This window comes from Danio rerio, chromosome 4, assembly GCF_052040795.2.
Source record: "Danio rerio strain M-AB ecotype USA chromosome 4, GRCz13ab, whole genome shotgun sequence".
Taxonomy (NCBI): Eukaryota; Metazoa; Chordata; class Actinopteri; order Cypriniformes; family Danionidae; genus Danio; species Danio rerio.
This window is the reverse complement of record NC_141024.2, coordinates 74800001-74817678: the sequence shown is the minus strand read 5'-3', so window position 1 is coordinate 74817678 and position 17678 is coordinate 74800001. Positions and strand designations below refer to the sequence as shown.

The window sequence follows — 17678 nt, the reverse complement described above, 5'->3', positions numbered from 1 at the left end:
TGCATCACTATAAATTGTTTAAGAGTATAATGTAATAATAATTGATAATGTAAAAAAAAACTCATATTTTAACTTACATTTTTGTTTTGGTTTACACCCTGATGTGTTCTGTATCATCTCTGCTTTTATGCAGCAGACGAGGGTGCCATTTCCTGACAAAATTATGCACATGGGTTAAACTGATCTTCGTTGACTGTTTCTAATAAGTTCATAATAATAAATAGCAATACCATGGATGTAGTGCAATATTTAAGCAGATCAGTAACAGGGTGGACGGTAACAGGAGTGACATTTTTTTGCAAAACTCAGACATTACTAATATGGTGAAACGGCTAGCACATGATGACCTGGGGAAGATTTGAAAGAAGTTTATTTACGGTATTTCTCAAATCTACAACAAACATACTGTCTCCTTTATAAATATGCGTAACAGGGTGGATGTATTATGCTTTACCACAAAAGAAAACCACTCTGAAATGCAGAAAATAAAAGAAGATAAAAGCATAATTCCTGAGAATCAAGTTACTAGAGGAGCAATCGGGGCGTTTTAATGGGAATTACAATTAAAGTAGTGGGACATTCATCTCAGGGACACACATTAAACCCAGGCTCATTCTGAAAATGTACCTCTATACACGTTTATGGAGGCCATAAAATACGTCCTGGCAGATACATATATTTGCAGTTTTTGTTTTTGTGAATCCACGAGAGGACGCTGCGAATGCTTTTTGAGATTTTAAATTTCTCTCCTGATTGCCATTTGCTTCTCCTGTTCTCACGTAAATCATTCAGATGCTGCTGTCGACTGACTTTTTGACTAACTGAATGACTGACCGACCAATCGACTGACCCACCCTCCTCCTTTCCTAAACCCAACCAATTTTAACGATTGACCCGCCCACCCACTTCTCTAAACCCAACCAACAATTTTCAATCCAAGAAAACAAGCAATCCAGAAAAAAGAAAAGCCCTCGCCTAATTTTTACCACGTTTTCAGATTTTACCACATTCTCAACCTGTTATTTGCTTGTTTATTTTAATTTTTGGATTCTGTTTTTGTCCCATTTTATGGAACCATTCTTCAATGGACTCAAACCCTGTCATCGTGGTCAACTCCTCTTTGCGTCCACCAACATACATAATGAGCTAACGGAACAAACAGGTTACAGCGGGAAAGTCAGCCACATGCAGGTAAGCGGTCAGCTAGTAAGCGCAAAAAGGAAACTGCGTCATACCATCCGGTATCATTCGTTTAAAAAAGTAATTGCAGCCACACATACTTCTGGCTACATAATTTGCAGTCTCCAGAAATGTACATAGAACTACGTTTTCAGAATGAGCCTGTGTTGCAGACATTTATTTAACCTTCCTGTCATGTTTGGGTCAAATCTTACCGATTTACAACTTAAAACACTCATAAGTATTTTGTTTTATGTCTGATTGCCTCAAGGCCTTATGATATCCTCCACACTATGTACTTGAACATTTAAAAGCGATGATCACCTCTTTCAATGAATTTTGAGTGTTTTAATCAACCTTGTTACACCTGTAGTGATCCCGGTCAAAAGTGTCCGCCATAAGAAATGAATGGGTCCACAGACTATATTCAACCATCAGACAGAAAACATTGCCATACACACCACCCTAACTCACTCACTCACTGAACAAGCACTGAACATGCATCTCTCACTCTTTTACATGCTTGTGCCAATCCTCCAGCCTGATCTCACAAGAAAACATTTTACATTTTGTCAGTTTGGTGGCTAATTCATTAAGTTAATTATTGAATAAGTTAATTCCATTCTAATTTCTTTCTTTCTCTCTTTCTTTCTTTCTGCCAATCTCTGGGTGTAGCAGGAGCAATTTTAGCTTAGCATCAATTATTTTATTGGATAAGACCATTAGCATCTTACTCAAAATTAACAAAGTATAACTAGTGCTACTCTGTGTCCATACTCACCATCCAGACCCTCAGTCTCTATTCCCTACACCAGGGATGTCAAACTTAATTCCTGGAGGGCCGCAGCCCTACACAGTTTAGTTCCAACCCTGCTTCAACACACTTACTGGTAGGTTTCAAACAAGCCTGAAGGACTCATTTAGTTTGATCAGGTGTGTTTAATTAGGATTGGTACTAAACTGTGCGGAGCTGCGGCCCTTTGGAAATTGAGTTTGACATCCCTGCCTAATCTAGACCAATTGAAGCACTGAAAATTTGAGCACGCAGTACACAGGAAAGTACACAGTTTGTTTTGCACTGTACTCATTGATATATCTTTCAGATGGATTTAAATGTCAATTTCTTTGGTCAGATCCTGAGATTGTTATTTTAGCCAACTGTCTATTGGTAATAAAACAAAGTGTTTTGATTTATGTCATCTATAGTTCATTTTGTAAACATCGTCAGCACCTATTTGTATTTTCACTGCAGTTATTTTATGTCTAATTCTAAAAATTCATGTTCTACACTACTTTGAGACAGCTACTTTCTTCACAGCTAAAGAATGTTGAAGAAAGATTTGGTGGTGAAATTTATTTTATTTTTTTATTTTTTTGTGCTAATATAAGAGCAGTTAAAACAGACCGGGAACACTACAGGGGTAAGATATAAACAAGACATGAGGGTTAAAGATTTTATCCATATATTTTTAATTATTTAAAAAAAAAATAGCATTTGGTGAGATTAATAAATATATGACAATACAAGATCAATGAAAAGTCTAGCATTTATTAGATTTTTATCTAATATATATATATATATATATATATATATATATATATATATATATATATATATATATATATATATATTAATATATTATAGTTATATTAGTAACTGAACATGAGCATGACTTGAGACATGACGATTGAGCTACTTGCGCTGAAATCAGAGTAATTATTTTAAATTTCATTTCATTTAGAGTGCGTATCATTGTGTTCTGTTGTGGGAATGGGATAATCCTGTCAGACAAGCTTTAAGGGTTTATTTATTTATTTATAAATATTCTGTGCCATATTATGTCTCGGGGACTCAAATGGCACCGAATAGTAGAAATGACCCAGTTGGGTTTAGGCATTGGGTAGGATTAGGAATGTAGAATGAGATCACACTTCATAAGCCCTAATCAAGTGTTAATATTTTCTGAATTGGCAGATAATAAGCCAGTATTTAATAGTGTAAACTGTTACTTAAACTTGAGTAAAATGAATTGAGAAGGAGCCGTAATGAAGACTATTTGAGTTCATCAGTCTGACTGATGTTCTGCTGCATTTCCCAGTGTTTTATTACTAATAAAGAGCGGGACATTGAGCTGCTGTCGTGTGTCATTAAAGTTGAGTTTTCATCTGTGTTTTCTGCTAAAGGAAGTACTGAGAAACATGAAGAAACCTGTCGAGGAATGCACAACACTTACAAAACAGGTTTATTTGGAGGACTGCCTCCTTCTTCCACAGAATACTTGATCCTGAAACAGTAAAACTGCACACTTATGAAGACACAAACATCACAGCATGTATAGAGTATATTCAGTGAAATCAGCTAGAGAAAGTCTTTTATTGAGTCCAGCTTAATATGAGCTGCTGTGACTGATATCAGGATCATCAGTGAGGGTCTGCTGCACTATTATTCATCATCATCATCATCAGTCCTGTCTGATTCCACATCCTCTGAGCTGTAAATATTGCAGTGTTTCCATGATCTCCAGATCTGTGTTTGTCAGTATCTCTGCTTCTACAGACACATGATAACCCTTACTGTCACGTTCAACAAAAATAAGAGTCAAAATAGGATCCAAATGCAAGTGAAAATAAGGTTTATTTGACCAAGTCAAAATAAACAAACAGGGAAGTGACAGGCTAGGAGGACGACGAACACAGGGCAGGAACAGACAGGAAAAAACAGGGTCCAGAAATATCTCCTCAGGGGCCTGAGCACAGATAACACACATAAGAACAGATGTAACGAACTGACAATGAGACATAGAAATGTCGCCCTGATATAGGGCTAATAATGAGCCTCAGCTGGTGAGTAATCAGCCCCGCTGATAGTCGTCATGTCCCGTGAGCATAACAAATACACATGGACAACCAAAACAAAACAAACCCACGTGATCAAACATACACTCCGGAAAAGCGCACAAACCTGCAACCGTGACATTACCCCTCTCCTAAGAGCACCTCCTGGTTCTCCCAGAAGAGCTTACCTGGCGATTGTAATCATCAATAAGAGAGTGATCCAGTATGTCCTTTGCAGGAACCCAACTCCTCTCCTCCGCACCATAACCTTCCCAGTCCACCAAGTACTGAAATCCTCGCCCCCTCCGTCTCGAGTCCAGAATACGCTTAACCGAATAAACGGTCTCCCCATCTACGAGACGCGGCGGGGGGGGAACCGGTGTGGGCGGGTTAATTGCCGTATGAAAAACGGGCTTTAATTTGGAAACATGAAACACGGGATGTATTCTCCTGTACGCTGGAGGAAGTTTAAGGCGGACTGCCACCGGACTAATGATCTTGATGACAGTGAATGGGCCAATGAATTTAGGTGCAAGTTTATTACATACGGAACGCAATGGAATATTCTTAGTTGAAAGCCACACTTTTTGACCGACGACGTAAACGGGAGGCTTCGACCGGTGGCGATCGGCTTTAGCCTTAGTGCGCGCACCCACTTGGAGGAGGGTCTGTCTGGCCCTGCTCCAAGTGCGTCGACACCTCTGGACAAAGGCGTGGGCGGAGGGGACCGCGATTTCGGATTCCAGACTGGGAAAAGCTGGTGGCTGGTAACCTAGACTACACTGAAACGGAGAGAGGCCCGTAGCCGACACTGGTAATAAATTGTGTGCGTACTCCACCCATGGGAGCTGCTGACTCCAAGAGGAGGGATTTTGGGAAACCAAACAACGTAACATGTGCTCGAGATCTTGATTGGCCCTCTCTGTTTGTCCGTTACTCTGAGGATGAAAACCAGAAGAAAGACTTACAGTCGCTCCCAATAAATGACAAAATTCTCTCCAAAATTTAGAGACAAACTGGGGCCCCCTGTCAGAAACCACGTCCGTCGGGAGGCCATGAATGCGAAAGACGTGATTAATGACAGCATCCGCTGTCTCTCTGGCTGAGGGTAATTTGGGCAGAGGAATGAAATGAGTAGCCTTCGAGAACCGGTCCACTACGGTCAAAACAGCCGTATTGCCACTGGATGGCGGGAGACCAGTGACAAAATCTAGTGAAATGTGCGACCAGGGTCTCGAAGGCACTGACAGCGGCTGAAGGAGTCCAGCAGGAGGGCGATTAGAAGTCTTAGAAACAGCACAAACAGAACAGGCCAAAACAAACTCGCGTATGTCCCGTGCCATAGCTGGCCACCAAAATCGCTGTTTAACCAAAAACAAAGTACGACTCACCCCCGGATGACAAGCCACTTTGGAGGAATGTCCCCACCGAATGACGTGAGACCGAATCTCCTCCGGCACAAACAAACGACTGGGTGGGCATCCGGCCGGGGGCGTTACCCCATCCAGGGCTGTGCGGACCCTGCTCTCGATCTCCCATGTCACTGCAGAAATACAAATGCTCTGGGGAACGATGGGCTCAGGAGACGGATTGCGCTCGGAAGAATCAAAAAGACGGGATAACGCGTCGGGTCTGGTGTTTTTGGAACCCGGCCGATAAGAAATGGTAAAGTCAAAACGTCCGAAGAATAATGCCCACCGAGCCTGCCTGGAGTTAAGTCGTTTGGCAGACCTGATGTATTCGAGGTTCTTATGATCGGTCCAAACGATAAAGGGAACCCCCGAACCCTCCAACCAGTGACGCCATTCCTCCAATGCGAGTTTGACAGCCAACAACTCCCGATTACCAATGTCGTAATTACGTTCTGCGGGAGATAATCGATGTGAGAAAAACGCGCACGGATGAATTCTGTCATCCGAGACGGCGCGCTGGGACAGGATAGCGCCCACCCCCACTTCTGACGCGTCAACCTCCACCACAAACTGCCGGGCTGGATCAGGTGTCACCAGAATGGGGGCTGAAACAAAACAGCCTTTCAGTTTAGTGAATGCAGCCTGTGCTACACTCGACCACCTGAAGGGAGTCTTGGCGGAGGTTAAGGACGTCAGAGGGGCGGCGAGCTGGCTGAAATTGCGAATAAATCGCCGGTAAAAATTAGCGAAGCCTAGAAATCTCTGCAGCGCCTTACGAGCCTCCGAAATTGGCCAATTTACCACAGCCTGAACCTTCTCTGGATCCATGCGCACCCCCTCGACTGACACAATGTGTCCTAAAAAGGGAACAGACTGTGCATGGAACACGCATTTCTCCGCCTTGACAAAAAGCCCATTCTCTAGCAGCCGCTGAAGCACTCGCCTGATGTGCTGCACATGTTCCTGGAGAGAACGAGAAAAAATCAGAATGTCATCCAGGTAGACATAAATAAACTGATCTATCATGTCTCGCAACACATCATTTACGAGTGCTTGGAAGACCGCAGGAGCATTAGAAAGCCCGAACGGAAGAACGCAATATTCAAAATGCCCCCTGGGGGTCAAAAACGCAGTCTTCCACTCATGACCCTGCTTCATGCGAACCAAATGATATGCGTTACGGAGATCTAATTTCGTGAAAAACGAAGCCCCCTGCAGACGCTCGAACGCTGAAGACATCAATGGCAAAGGATACGTATTCTTCACCGTGATGCTGTTCAGCCCTCGATAGTCTATGCAGGGTCTAAGAGAGCCATCCTTCTTTTTCACGAAAAAGAACCCCGCCCCCGCCGGTGAAGAAGAGGGCTGTATGATCTTGGCCGCTAGAGAATCAGAAATATATTTCTCCATGGCCTCCCTCTCAGGAATAGAAAGAGAGTATAACTTGCCTTTAGGCGGAGACGTACCTGGCAATAAGTCTATTGCACAGTCATAGGGACGATGAGGAGGCAGAGAAGCAGCTCGAGACTTACTGAACACTCTCTTCAGGTCGAGGTACTCACTGGGCACGTTTGACAGGTCCATGCGCTCCTCCTGAAACACAGAACAAGAGACAGCAGAACGAGCAGACGAAAGACAAGACTCATGACATTTCTCACTCCACGAGAATACAGAATTAAGGCCCCAATTAATGTGGGGTTTATGCAGAATCAACCAAGGATGACCTAAAACCACTGGTGAGTTGAAACAGTCTGTTAAAAAAAATGAAATGTGTTCAACATGATTTCCAGACGTAATCAGTTTTATGGGTTTGGTGGAGTGGGTGATAGTGGGAAGGGAAAGTCCACTGAGTGCGCGTACTGCAATGGGTTGTGATAGTGCTATAACCGGAAGTTTGAAACTGAAAGCGAAACTAGAGTCAATGAAGTTTCCTTCCGCCCCGGAATCGACGAGCGCCTGTGTGTTATGAGTTCCGGAACCCCATGATAAAGAGACGGGCAGTAAAGTAGCAGACGTAGAGGATTTGTCCATATTAATTTCACCCATCAGTAACCTCTTGCCAACTGATGGGTGTTGTCTTTTACGGGACAGGAAACCACCCGATGCCCCGCCCCACCACAGTAGAGGCAGAGTCCCTCCAATCTCCGTCGGCGCTTCTCCTGCACGGACAAGCAGGATCTACCCACCTGCATGGGTTCCGGGTCAACCACTTCCGTTGTCGCAGTCAGGACCGGAAAGTCAGGGACGAGCTCCGAAAACCCGTCTTGCTGCAGGCGACTCTCTCGACGGCGCAGTCTAGTGTCAACCCGGATGGCTAAGTCAACTAGCCCGTCAAGAGTTTTAGGAAGATCTAACGAATAGATCTCATCCTGAAGCCGGTCAGATAATCCGTGCAAAAACATGTCCCATTGCGCCTCCGCGTTCCAGCCGCATTCAGCGGCTAAGGTCCGGAACTCTATAGAGTACTCCGCCACGCTGCGATTCCCCTGGCGGAGTTCAGCAAGAACTCGGGCAGCCTCTCTCCCGGAGGCGGCTCGATCGAAGACCTTCTTTAACTCTGTGGAGAACAGGTCGAAGGTAGCACAGCATGGTAACTTTTGTTCCCATGCTGTAGTTCCCCATTGGGCCGCCTTGCCTGAAAGAAGCGTGATGACAAACGCTACCTTGGATCTTTCGGTGGCAAACAATGATGGTTGCAGCGTAATATAAAGGGAACACTTGGACAAAAAGGATCGACACAAGAGGGGCTCCCCAGAGTAGCAGGTCGGGGGTGGAAGGCGTGGTTCAACAGAGCGACCAACAACCGAAGGCGCTGGCGGTGTCACCTCCGGAGTCGATGCCGAGTCAGCCCGTGCAGCTCCAGCGATCAACCGCTGGACTTGGAAGGAAAGCAGCGACACTTGGCCGACCAGAGCCTGGATCGCCTGTGACGAGGTGACCAAAGCCTCATCCTGACGGTCTATCCTGGCGTTGCTGTGCGAGACGAACTCGGAGATTTGGGATGCACTCGCTGGATCCATAATAAGGTCAGTTCGTTCTGTCACGTTCAACAAAAATAAGAGTCAAAATAGGATCCAAATGCAAGTGAAAATAAGGTTTATTTGACCAAGTCAAAATAAACAAACAGGGAAGTGACAGGCTAGGAGGACGACGAACACAGGGCAGGAACAGACAGGAAAAAACAGGGTCCAGAAATATCTCCTCAGGGGCCTGAGCACAGATAACACACATAAGAACAGATGTAACGAACTGACAATGAGACATAGAAACGTCGCCCTGATATAGGGCTAATAATGAGCCTCAGCTGGTGAGTAATCAGCCCCGCTGATAGTCGTCATGTCACGTGAGCATAACAAATACACATGGACAACCAAAACAAAACAAACCCACGTGATCAAACATACACTCCGGAAAAGCGCACAAACCTGCAACCGTGACACTTACTGTACTCTGTACTGCTATGATCAAATACAGCAGACCATCACAACAGTTCATCTGAACTCATTCAGGCTCTACATTCAGCAGCGAGAGGTTTGTGTTCATCAACACATCGTCTGACAGGGTGAACATTCAGCAGAAAGTCTGACTTTCCTTCAGCATTTGAAGTGTTTCCTAGAGTTTATCTAATATTAAAGTCAGATTCTCATCTGTAATGTGTTTTAATCATTTAATAGAACAGAGAGACGATCACTGGGATCAAATCAAGTTTGCAGATCAGTTCCACACAGATATTCTCTTATAACCCAGGTCCAGCAGTGGTTTATCTGATAGCCTGTCAGATTATTGAGTCTGTCAGGACTTGAGTTTAACACCCCTGGCATAGATCATCCTGTATGTGCTTTAGGACATTCACCAATGCTCAAAAGTACAGGACAGGACTGTATCAACCTGATGATAATGATGAAGAACAGATCTTGAATATCCAGTATACTGTAAAGGTTTAAACAGCAGAGCTTTCGAGAGATTATTGTGCTGTAGAGTAAACAGATAAACATGAGTATTTGGTTTGTACAGAGCTTTTATTTCCAAGACGTTGGTTGATGCTTGAAAAGATATTGGTGGGGGTGTTACATTGCCTGGTTTGTTTTATATATTATGCTGTCTATTGTCCAGAATCTGCTAAACATACCTCAGATCAGCGCACAAGCTGCTCCCTCTCTACATTGAGTTAATCAGACAATTAAATGATAATCGAGCACTGATGATGAAGACCTGCTGTTAATAAGCAGAATCACTGAAGACAAACACAAACACTTCAACTGACTCCAGTCACAGGCTGAGATGAAATCAGCTGAAATAAGCTCAAAAGCTGAGCAACATGTCTGCCATCCTGCAGAGATGAAGCTGTGTCTGGCTCTGCTGTAGTGTTACAGAGATCAATACTGTCTGAAACGTATCTAAAATGCAGCTTATTGAAGCCTTTTGAACAGCTTCATCATTGTTATTGTGCTACTTTTACTCTTTTAAACTCTACACACTTCCCACCAGGGACAATATAAAACACACGACTTAACTGGGGCTAAAATTCACTCATGGTAACTTGTGTCACTGAGATTATAACAAGCACAATATATAGCACATTTGGAAAAGTGACCTGTTATATCACAGTGACTGCTTTATTTTTGTACTGTCAACACTGCTATTACTAGCTGAGCAAAGCCTCCATTTCTATCTTCTATTCTTATCTTCTTGTGTGTCCGTGTTTTTCATCTGACGGCTTATTTCCTCATATCTCAAACAAGTTTGTTGTGTTTTTCAGAAGTGAAAGAATTTTCAGACGTGTTGTTCAGCTCAACAGTTCAGCGGAGGAACAGACAGATCTGCAGGCATTTGAGGTGAGAGTTTGCTCTTTCTGTGCTTTATATCATCTATGAGTGTCGTCTGATTATCCGTCGATCATCTCTTTGTGTTTCTGAGACTTTACTGCTGAGCTGAAGACATTCTGAGGATTTCATTTACACCTTTTTCATGTCGAGTGTGTTTCTGGAAGAGGATCACAGAAAGCAAAAACCTTCTCATTCTGATACTGAAATCTGTGTCCACAGTGCTCTCGCTCAGCACAGTGAACATTTCTGTAGTCATATCTTTTTATTCATTTGATATGCAGTGAACATACAGTCGAATAATTCGCCAAACAGATCAGCCACTTTTGGCATAAACAATCATAAAGTCCTCCTGCTGCAGGATTTAGGAGGTTTGCTGGAGGTCCAGCTGTCGTACAGTAAGGGGTTTGCGTCTTTAATAAATTACGACAGTTTGTGTTCATTTAACAGTAAGAAAGATTTATAAATCCTTATGAAACAGTCCCTTAAATGTCACGCCTCAGCCTCAGTTTCGCTCAAATGAACCGCTCTCTGGCACACCTCTTCCAACCGGGCCAGGGCCGGACAATTTAACCATATCTGAGCCCAAGTCAGGGCACTCATACTTCTTAAACGTACAGGAAAACAGGCCTGGCACAAAATTCGGATAGCATACTGTGAGTGAGCCCTTACAGAATCTCTAAAATGCCGAAAACTCAAACTGCAATAACAGTATTCAATAATGCATTTAGTTTGTTTTATGGGTGTAAATTTGTAGAAAAGAAGAGCTGAGTGTCTTTATCTGACCATGGTGATTTACAGTACAGTGGAGTCACACAATCTTATGTGTCAATACATGAGCTGAAAACCCTGAAGAGTTTCAGCAGTCAGACCGGTTTCATTTGTTTGCCTGAAGTGTTTCTGCTTTAACTGATTCTGATGATAAACAACTTTCTGCTGTTAAACCTGTACTATCTGTCAGTCAATATCTGTTAATACTATTAAACCAGCACGACACAGAGGCACAGAAGTTGGTGCTGTAGCCTCACAGCAAGAAGGTCACTGGTTCGACCCTCGGCTGGGTCAGATGGCATTTCTGTGTGGAGTTTACATGTTCTCGCTGCATTTGTGTGGTTTTCCTCTGAGAAAAGTTTTCAAAAGTACAATGAAATGAAAATAAATAAAAATGTTTTTTCTTATTTATTGGAGGTCAAAATTATTGACCTCCATTGTTGCCATTGTTGGAATATTAGTTGAAGGAACTCATTGGCATATTGCAGTGGTCAACACGAGTTGAATCTGAAATCTTGGGCATCTCCAATTGTCCCATTCATTGAACTAGCTTGAGGGCTTATACCATCAGGATAACAGAGCGCCAATTGATTTCAAGTTCCGCTGACCAGTACTTCTCCGCAGATGTTCTGTTCCCTTTGGCTAACTAGCCAATGATTAATAAAATCAATTAAATTAAAAACAATGGCCTTTACAGAATCTTCAGCGGAAACCGTATCACGAGACTTTTAAATGACTCCTGGTCATGTGCTTGCCTTGGGCACATCCTCTAGATGCACGATTTCGTAGAGACAAAGAAATCTCTAGAAACATAAATGCATATGAATGAAAGACAATCTTTTAATGTTAGAACTAAGGCAGATGTATCTTTGAATAATATGCCATAATGTTCCTCATATGCTGTTTATTCCAATCAACTAGGTTAATCAATGTGTTGTTTTAACCCTTATAACAGAGTAAAATAATCTGTATGTGTCTGAAATGTATGATGTCTGGTATTGAACGAAAGCTAGTGACATTTGCAATACGTTGGTGTAAATGAAAAACTAGTAGTACAAACAGTATTCTTCTTGTAACGTTTGAAGTAGGATAGTTTCAATCTTGCAAGAGTTCTACCACGTGAAATCTACATGCAGTCTGTCAATTGTTGACGTTTCCTACGTCAGTACGGGGCGTGGCCCCGCCCTTCATGGCAACTGCTCATTGGTAGACAGTGCCATTGGGACAAACCAGACCAGGTCACTTAAAAACGCCCGGCAACAAAGAAACTTTGCTTTTTGCATCAGCTAGCTTGCGCATGCTTTTGCTCTCTGCCCCCTTTCGCCTTCCGGACACCGCGCCACCACGAGATTGGGTCACCACGAACTTCTACGCAAACCTCTTAAGTTTCGGGACTCCCGAAGCTGCACGAACTTCCGCAAACCGACTCTCAGCAGTCCGTCACCTCGGTAACACAGGACAACAACCATTCACGAGCGTGTCAATCCCAAAGACGTCATCGAAGCAAGAAACCACCCAATCAGGAGCACCGTGTTTCCCCAAGGCCAGCCGGCGAGGGAGATTCGACTTCAGCAAAAAGGGCGCAAGTAACACAAACTAATGTTGTCTCTTGCTGATCTTGTGCACATTTATCTTAAGCAGTTAAAGATAAGCCATATCTCTGCTTTTGTGGTTTCGCAGGTGTTATTCTAAGATCTTGTAAGAAGTATTAGAATTAATTTGGGACATTGTCAACTCATTTTGCATCCTCTGAACTGCCTCTGTGTGTGTGAGTGAATGTGTGTGCATTTGTTTGTTGTTTGCTTATTACGTAGTTAGTTTCATGCTTTAGGTAATGAGTCCAGGTAGCAGGTTGTACGCTGCCCTGAGAAAACTTTGGACTTTTCTGGCTTTGTGAGGGAGGAAAAGAGTGATATATCTGCAGTAGGAGTGGAACTAAGCAGCTAAGAGGTGGGGTGGTGTAAGATACGACAGAACGTTTCATACAACATGATTTTTACTGAAGGAAATGTCTACAGTAAAGCCGTATGGGTTGTTCACGCATCATTATGAGAAACTCTTCTCACAAAACAGATGCTTTACACACATAAATACTGTATAAATGTTCATTACTGACCTTTCTATCAACATGATTTAATTATAACTGCAGATCACTGACAGTGTGAAATAGCCTACTGTAACGTCTGCAACTATATAAAATAAATAAATGAACAAATATGAACACATACAGACCCTTACAGTCTCTAATATGTTAATAATTACAGAAAAAAAAAAACACACACAGCAGACATTTAGTCCTTTTTTTGGGTTCAAAAACAACACGAAATATAGCCCAAAGTCAGAGCAAACCTTTCCTAAGTGTCTGTAATCTTCAGCAGCATGTGTAACCCCTGTTAGAATGTAATTCCATCATTCCAAGTTCATAATAGTTTAGAAGGTGATGATAATATTTAAATATGCCAGTTTGGTCATGTTTTAGGTTGGAGACGCTTCATTTGCTGCTGTTTTTTTCCGGCTTATCCTTTGTTTTTTTCACACTTCAGTCTCGCGTTTGTCTCGTTCTGAAAGGATCAGATCTCAGAGAGCTTCAATGATCACAAGCACCTTATTAATATGAGCTCAAGTAGTTCATTATTCCAAATATAGATGCGATCACAAGCTCTGTGAAGAAAGTGAACCCGTTCACACTTTTAGACGTCGTCATAAAACATCAGATTTTGTTCTTTTTGGCTTTGTGGCTGTACACCAAGATGACAACAAGGTTTGTTTGAGCTTTGTTAGATCATGGCTTGTTATTATATCTAAAGTTATATATTATTACGATGTATCGTCTCGGCTGTGTTTTTAAAAATGGCGCTTTGTTTTCATTCTCCTGCGAGACGTATCTCTGTAAACCAATAGTGTTCAGCTGCGCTTCTAGCTCCGCCTTATGGTACCCTTTGGGCCTGTTGGAACCCTTTACAAAGAGTGACCATAAAGTGAAATGGTACGGTTTGCTTTTAGGTACCCTTTGACAGTGGAAATGGCCGTAAAAGTGTAGCATAGTACACGGTGGATACAGGCCATAAATGTACCACTAATGGTTTCAGTCCTACCAGTAAAGAATTTAGCAAAATCTTCAGCTGACAAGAAAATGATGAGGAAGGACAAAGCAGTGAATTAAAGAGCTCATGTCATGGGTTTTTGAAAATGAGCTTCCATGAAGTGTGTACCAAAGCTCTAAGGTGAAATATTCAGCTAAGGCTCAAATCTGAAAGTGCACAGTGTTTAAAACTATTGAGTCATCTATGAAAGAGTTGATTTGATCAAATGAATATTGGGGTAACAAATCTTTAGCCATGTAGACATGATATTGATATGGAACTCAAGCCTCGCTGATTTGTTGTGCGCGCAGACCCGCGAAAATTGAAACCCCCGGCCCTGCCCACAAACACTGTAGAAAGAAAAAGAGGAAGACACACACTGCAGCAGATCCCGGCTGAATCATGTCTCAAAGACGCTGTGCTCTGAAGAGTGAGGGAAAGTTTGTGTTATTTTACCTACGCAAAGATGAGGCTGTGAAGAGTCAGCATTATAGCTCCAGCCTTGTGCTGTGTTCCCGTCATTTTTCTGATGAGTGCTTCAGTAATCTACATTCTTACAAAGGAGGATTCGTTAGCTGTTTGTTAAAGGAAGGATCAGTAAAGACTATTGATGTAAGGGACTTTGTCAGAGCTTGGCAGGAACTTTACAGTACACAGTTCATGGACAAGTTTCTTCCTCCATTTCACAAGTGTAAGTTGGTGGGTTTAAAATGGCTGCCTCTTTGTTTACTTTAGCTTGCAAATGATGTATTTAATTGTGTTTTGTTACTTGTAACCGCTCCACGTGGCTTGTACTGTATCAGGTTAACTCTTTACATTCTCATTTCACGTCTAAAGCCAAGTTGAAAACGTAAGGTGTGCCACTTCTTTTACGGATTTAAACGAGCTCGCGATTCTCTGCCGTTTGTCATTGCTATGGCCACCGTCAGCTGTTCCTACACACTTGTGGCTTTTAAATTTAAAAATAGTTCAGCTTTTGCCGCAGTGTGGATTAATACTGAATGTGTGTCATGATTAAGTATGGAGCAATATGCTGGAGTTTAACTGCATTGCCTTAACACACTCCTGCATTGGGCTCACACACACACTCTGCACTCTGGCTACTTCAAAATTGCTGATAAGCCATGGAGGGTGATTCTTTGTCTTGCGCTGAACACAGTCAACCAATTACAACAGACTGGGTCATCGAACCAATCAGTGCAGATTAGCATTGTGCTAAGGAGGGGTTAGGGAACAAATAAATCACTGAACAAGTCATATAGGAGTCTTTGAGATATTCATTCATTTATTTTCTTTTTGGCTTGGTCCCTTTATTAATCTGGGTTTGCCACAGTGGAATGAACCACAAACTTATCTAGCATATGTTTTACACTGCGGATGCCCTTCCAGCTGCAGCCCATCCATACACACTCATTCACACTCATATATTAGGACAATTTACCATGCCACCCACTGCGCCAATGTGATGCCCATCGTTCGGATAATTATGTAACAATAAATGCATATTATAAGACAATGAGAGTGTTTTTTGACGATGCATGCATACAGTATTATTATTATTTAAAGCAGTATTGGACTAATAAAATAAAATTACAGATGGAAATGGAAATGAGTACACCCCTTACAGATCTCTCTGATGAATTATTACTGTCTATCAGATGCTGTTCAATAATATAAGTGTGTTTATACATTAGATTAGTCAGGACTGAAGCCAAAACAGTTTTAATTTCACTGAAATGTTCATTCATTCATTTTCTTTTTGGCCTAGTCCCTGATTGTTATCAAGGATCACCACAGCGGAATGAACCGCCTACTTATCAGAGCACCTAGAGGAAACCTACGGCAAGACTGGGAGAACATGCAAACTCCACACAGAAACACCAACTGACCCAGCTAATGCTCGAACCAGTTACCTTCTAGCTATGAGGAGACAGTGGTTACCACTGAGCCACCGTGTCGCCCTAGTTCTTGCAGTTTGTTTATTGTTTATTGTTTGCAGCTCCTCATTTGAGTTTAACTGTATTATCTGTCTATTAGTGAAGGTGTTTGGTGATCACTCTCCTATTTAATCAATATATCTGTTTAATCTGTCTTTATTCACATAGATTAAAACACATAGTTAAGGCAGTGTGTTTATTGATGCTGTGCTTGTATATCAAGTAGTCAGTGATTGAAATGGTTGTAAAAGCTTGTCTAAGTTGCTGTAAGATGAGAACAGGACAGCTTTAATGAAAGGTTTTGATTATATAATGATCACTCATTTACAGATGTTTGACACCCTTTTTTGTCGTAATTTCTCAAAATGTTCAGAACAATACAATATTTCCACTAAACCTGACGAGACGTCTGAACTTTCTAAACTAACTGAGTGTATCAAAGACATCAAAGACTGGATGACCAACAATTTTCTTCTCTTAAACTCAGACAAAACAGAATTATTACTTATTGGGCCTAAATCTTGTACACAGCAGATCTCGCAACTCAATTTACAATTAGAGGGATACAAAGTTAGCTTTAGCTCTACTATAAAAGATCTGGGTGTCATATTAGACAGCAATCTAACTTTTAAAAACCATATATCCCATGTCACAAAAACTGCCTTCTTTCATCTGAGAAATATCGCTAAATTACGAAATATGCTATCCATCTCAGATGCAGAAAAGCTAGTCCATGCTTTTATGACTTCGAGACTGGATTACTGTAATGCTCTATTTGCTGGCTGCCCAGCATCCTCTATTAACAAACTTCAATTAGTGCAAAATGCAGCAGCCAGAGTTCTGACCAGGTCTAGAAAATATGATCATATAACCCCAATTTTATCCTCCTTACACTGGCTGCCTGTTAAGTTTCGTATTCAATTTAAAATATTACTTTTCACCTATAAAGCTCTAAATAATCTAGCTCCTGTTTATCTAACCAACCTTCTGTCTCGCTACGAACCAACTCGCTCCTTAAGATCTCAAAATTCAGGGCTTCTGGTAGTACCTAGAATAGCAAAATCAAGTAAAGGAGGTCGAGCCTTCTCTTTCATGGCTCCTACACTCTGGAATAGCCTTCCTGGTAATGTCCGAGGCTCAGACACACTCTCCCAGTTCAAAACTAGATTAAAGACCTATCTGTTTAGTAAAGCATACACTCAGTGCATCACCTAGCAGGTTCCACACTGGCTTCTACATCTTGCTTATATACACTATGAACAGCAGCTACGCTAATTATTCTCTTTATTCTCTATTTTCACCTGGGGATACTCATCCCGAGGTCCTCAGATTAGGCGGAGTCACTGATTGGATCCAAGACCAGCGACGTGATGATCCCAAGGATTCCATATCCGGGACCAGGCCATATCCTGAGCTGCTGCTGCGCTGATGGTCGTGGGGAGTGGAGAACATGAGTCTGATTCCAGCGACGCTCCAGGGACAGACGAGTCTTCATTGAGGCCATCTTCCAGCATAAACCACGGCGAATGAAGTTCTGCACAAGACTTTTGGCCAGCGGAGAAATTAAAATGGTCGTGCCCAACTGAGTCTGGTTCTCTCAAGGTTTTTTTTCTTCACTCCCATCAGGTGAAGTTTTTT

General features: G+C 42.2%; 1 protein-coding gene across 1 annotated transcript in view; it reads left to right on the top strand.

Moving 5' to 3' along the window:
- The first annotated feature begins 10222 nt into the window (after window positions 1–10222).
- Window positions 10223–17678, top strand: part of si:dkey-165o8.1 — an 88531-nt gene continuing 81075 nt past the window's right edge. The window contains exon 1 of the mRNA XM_088650857.1: window positions 10223–10461. The gene's annotated coding sequence lies outside the window, so the exon portion shown is untranslated. The remainder of the gene's footprint in view (window positions 10462–17678) is intronic.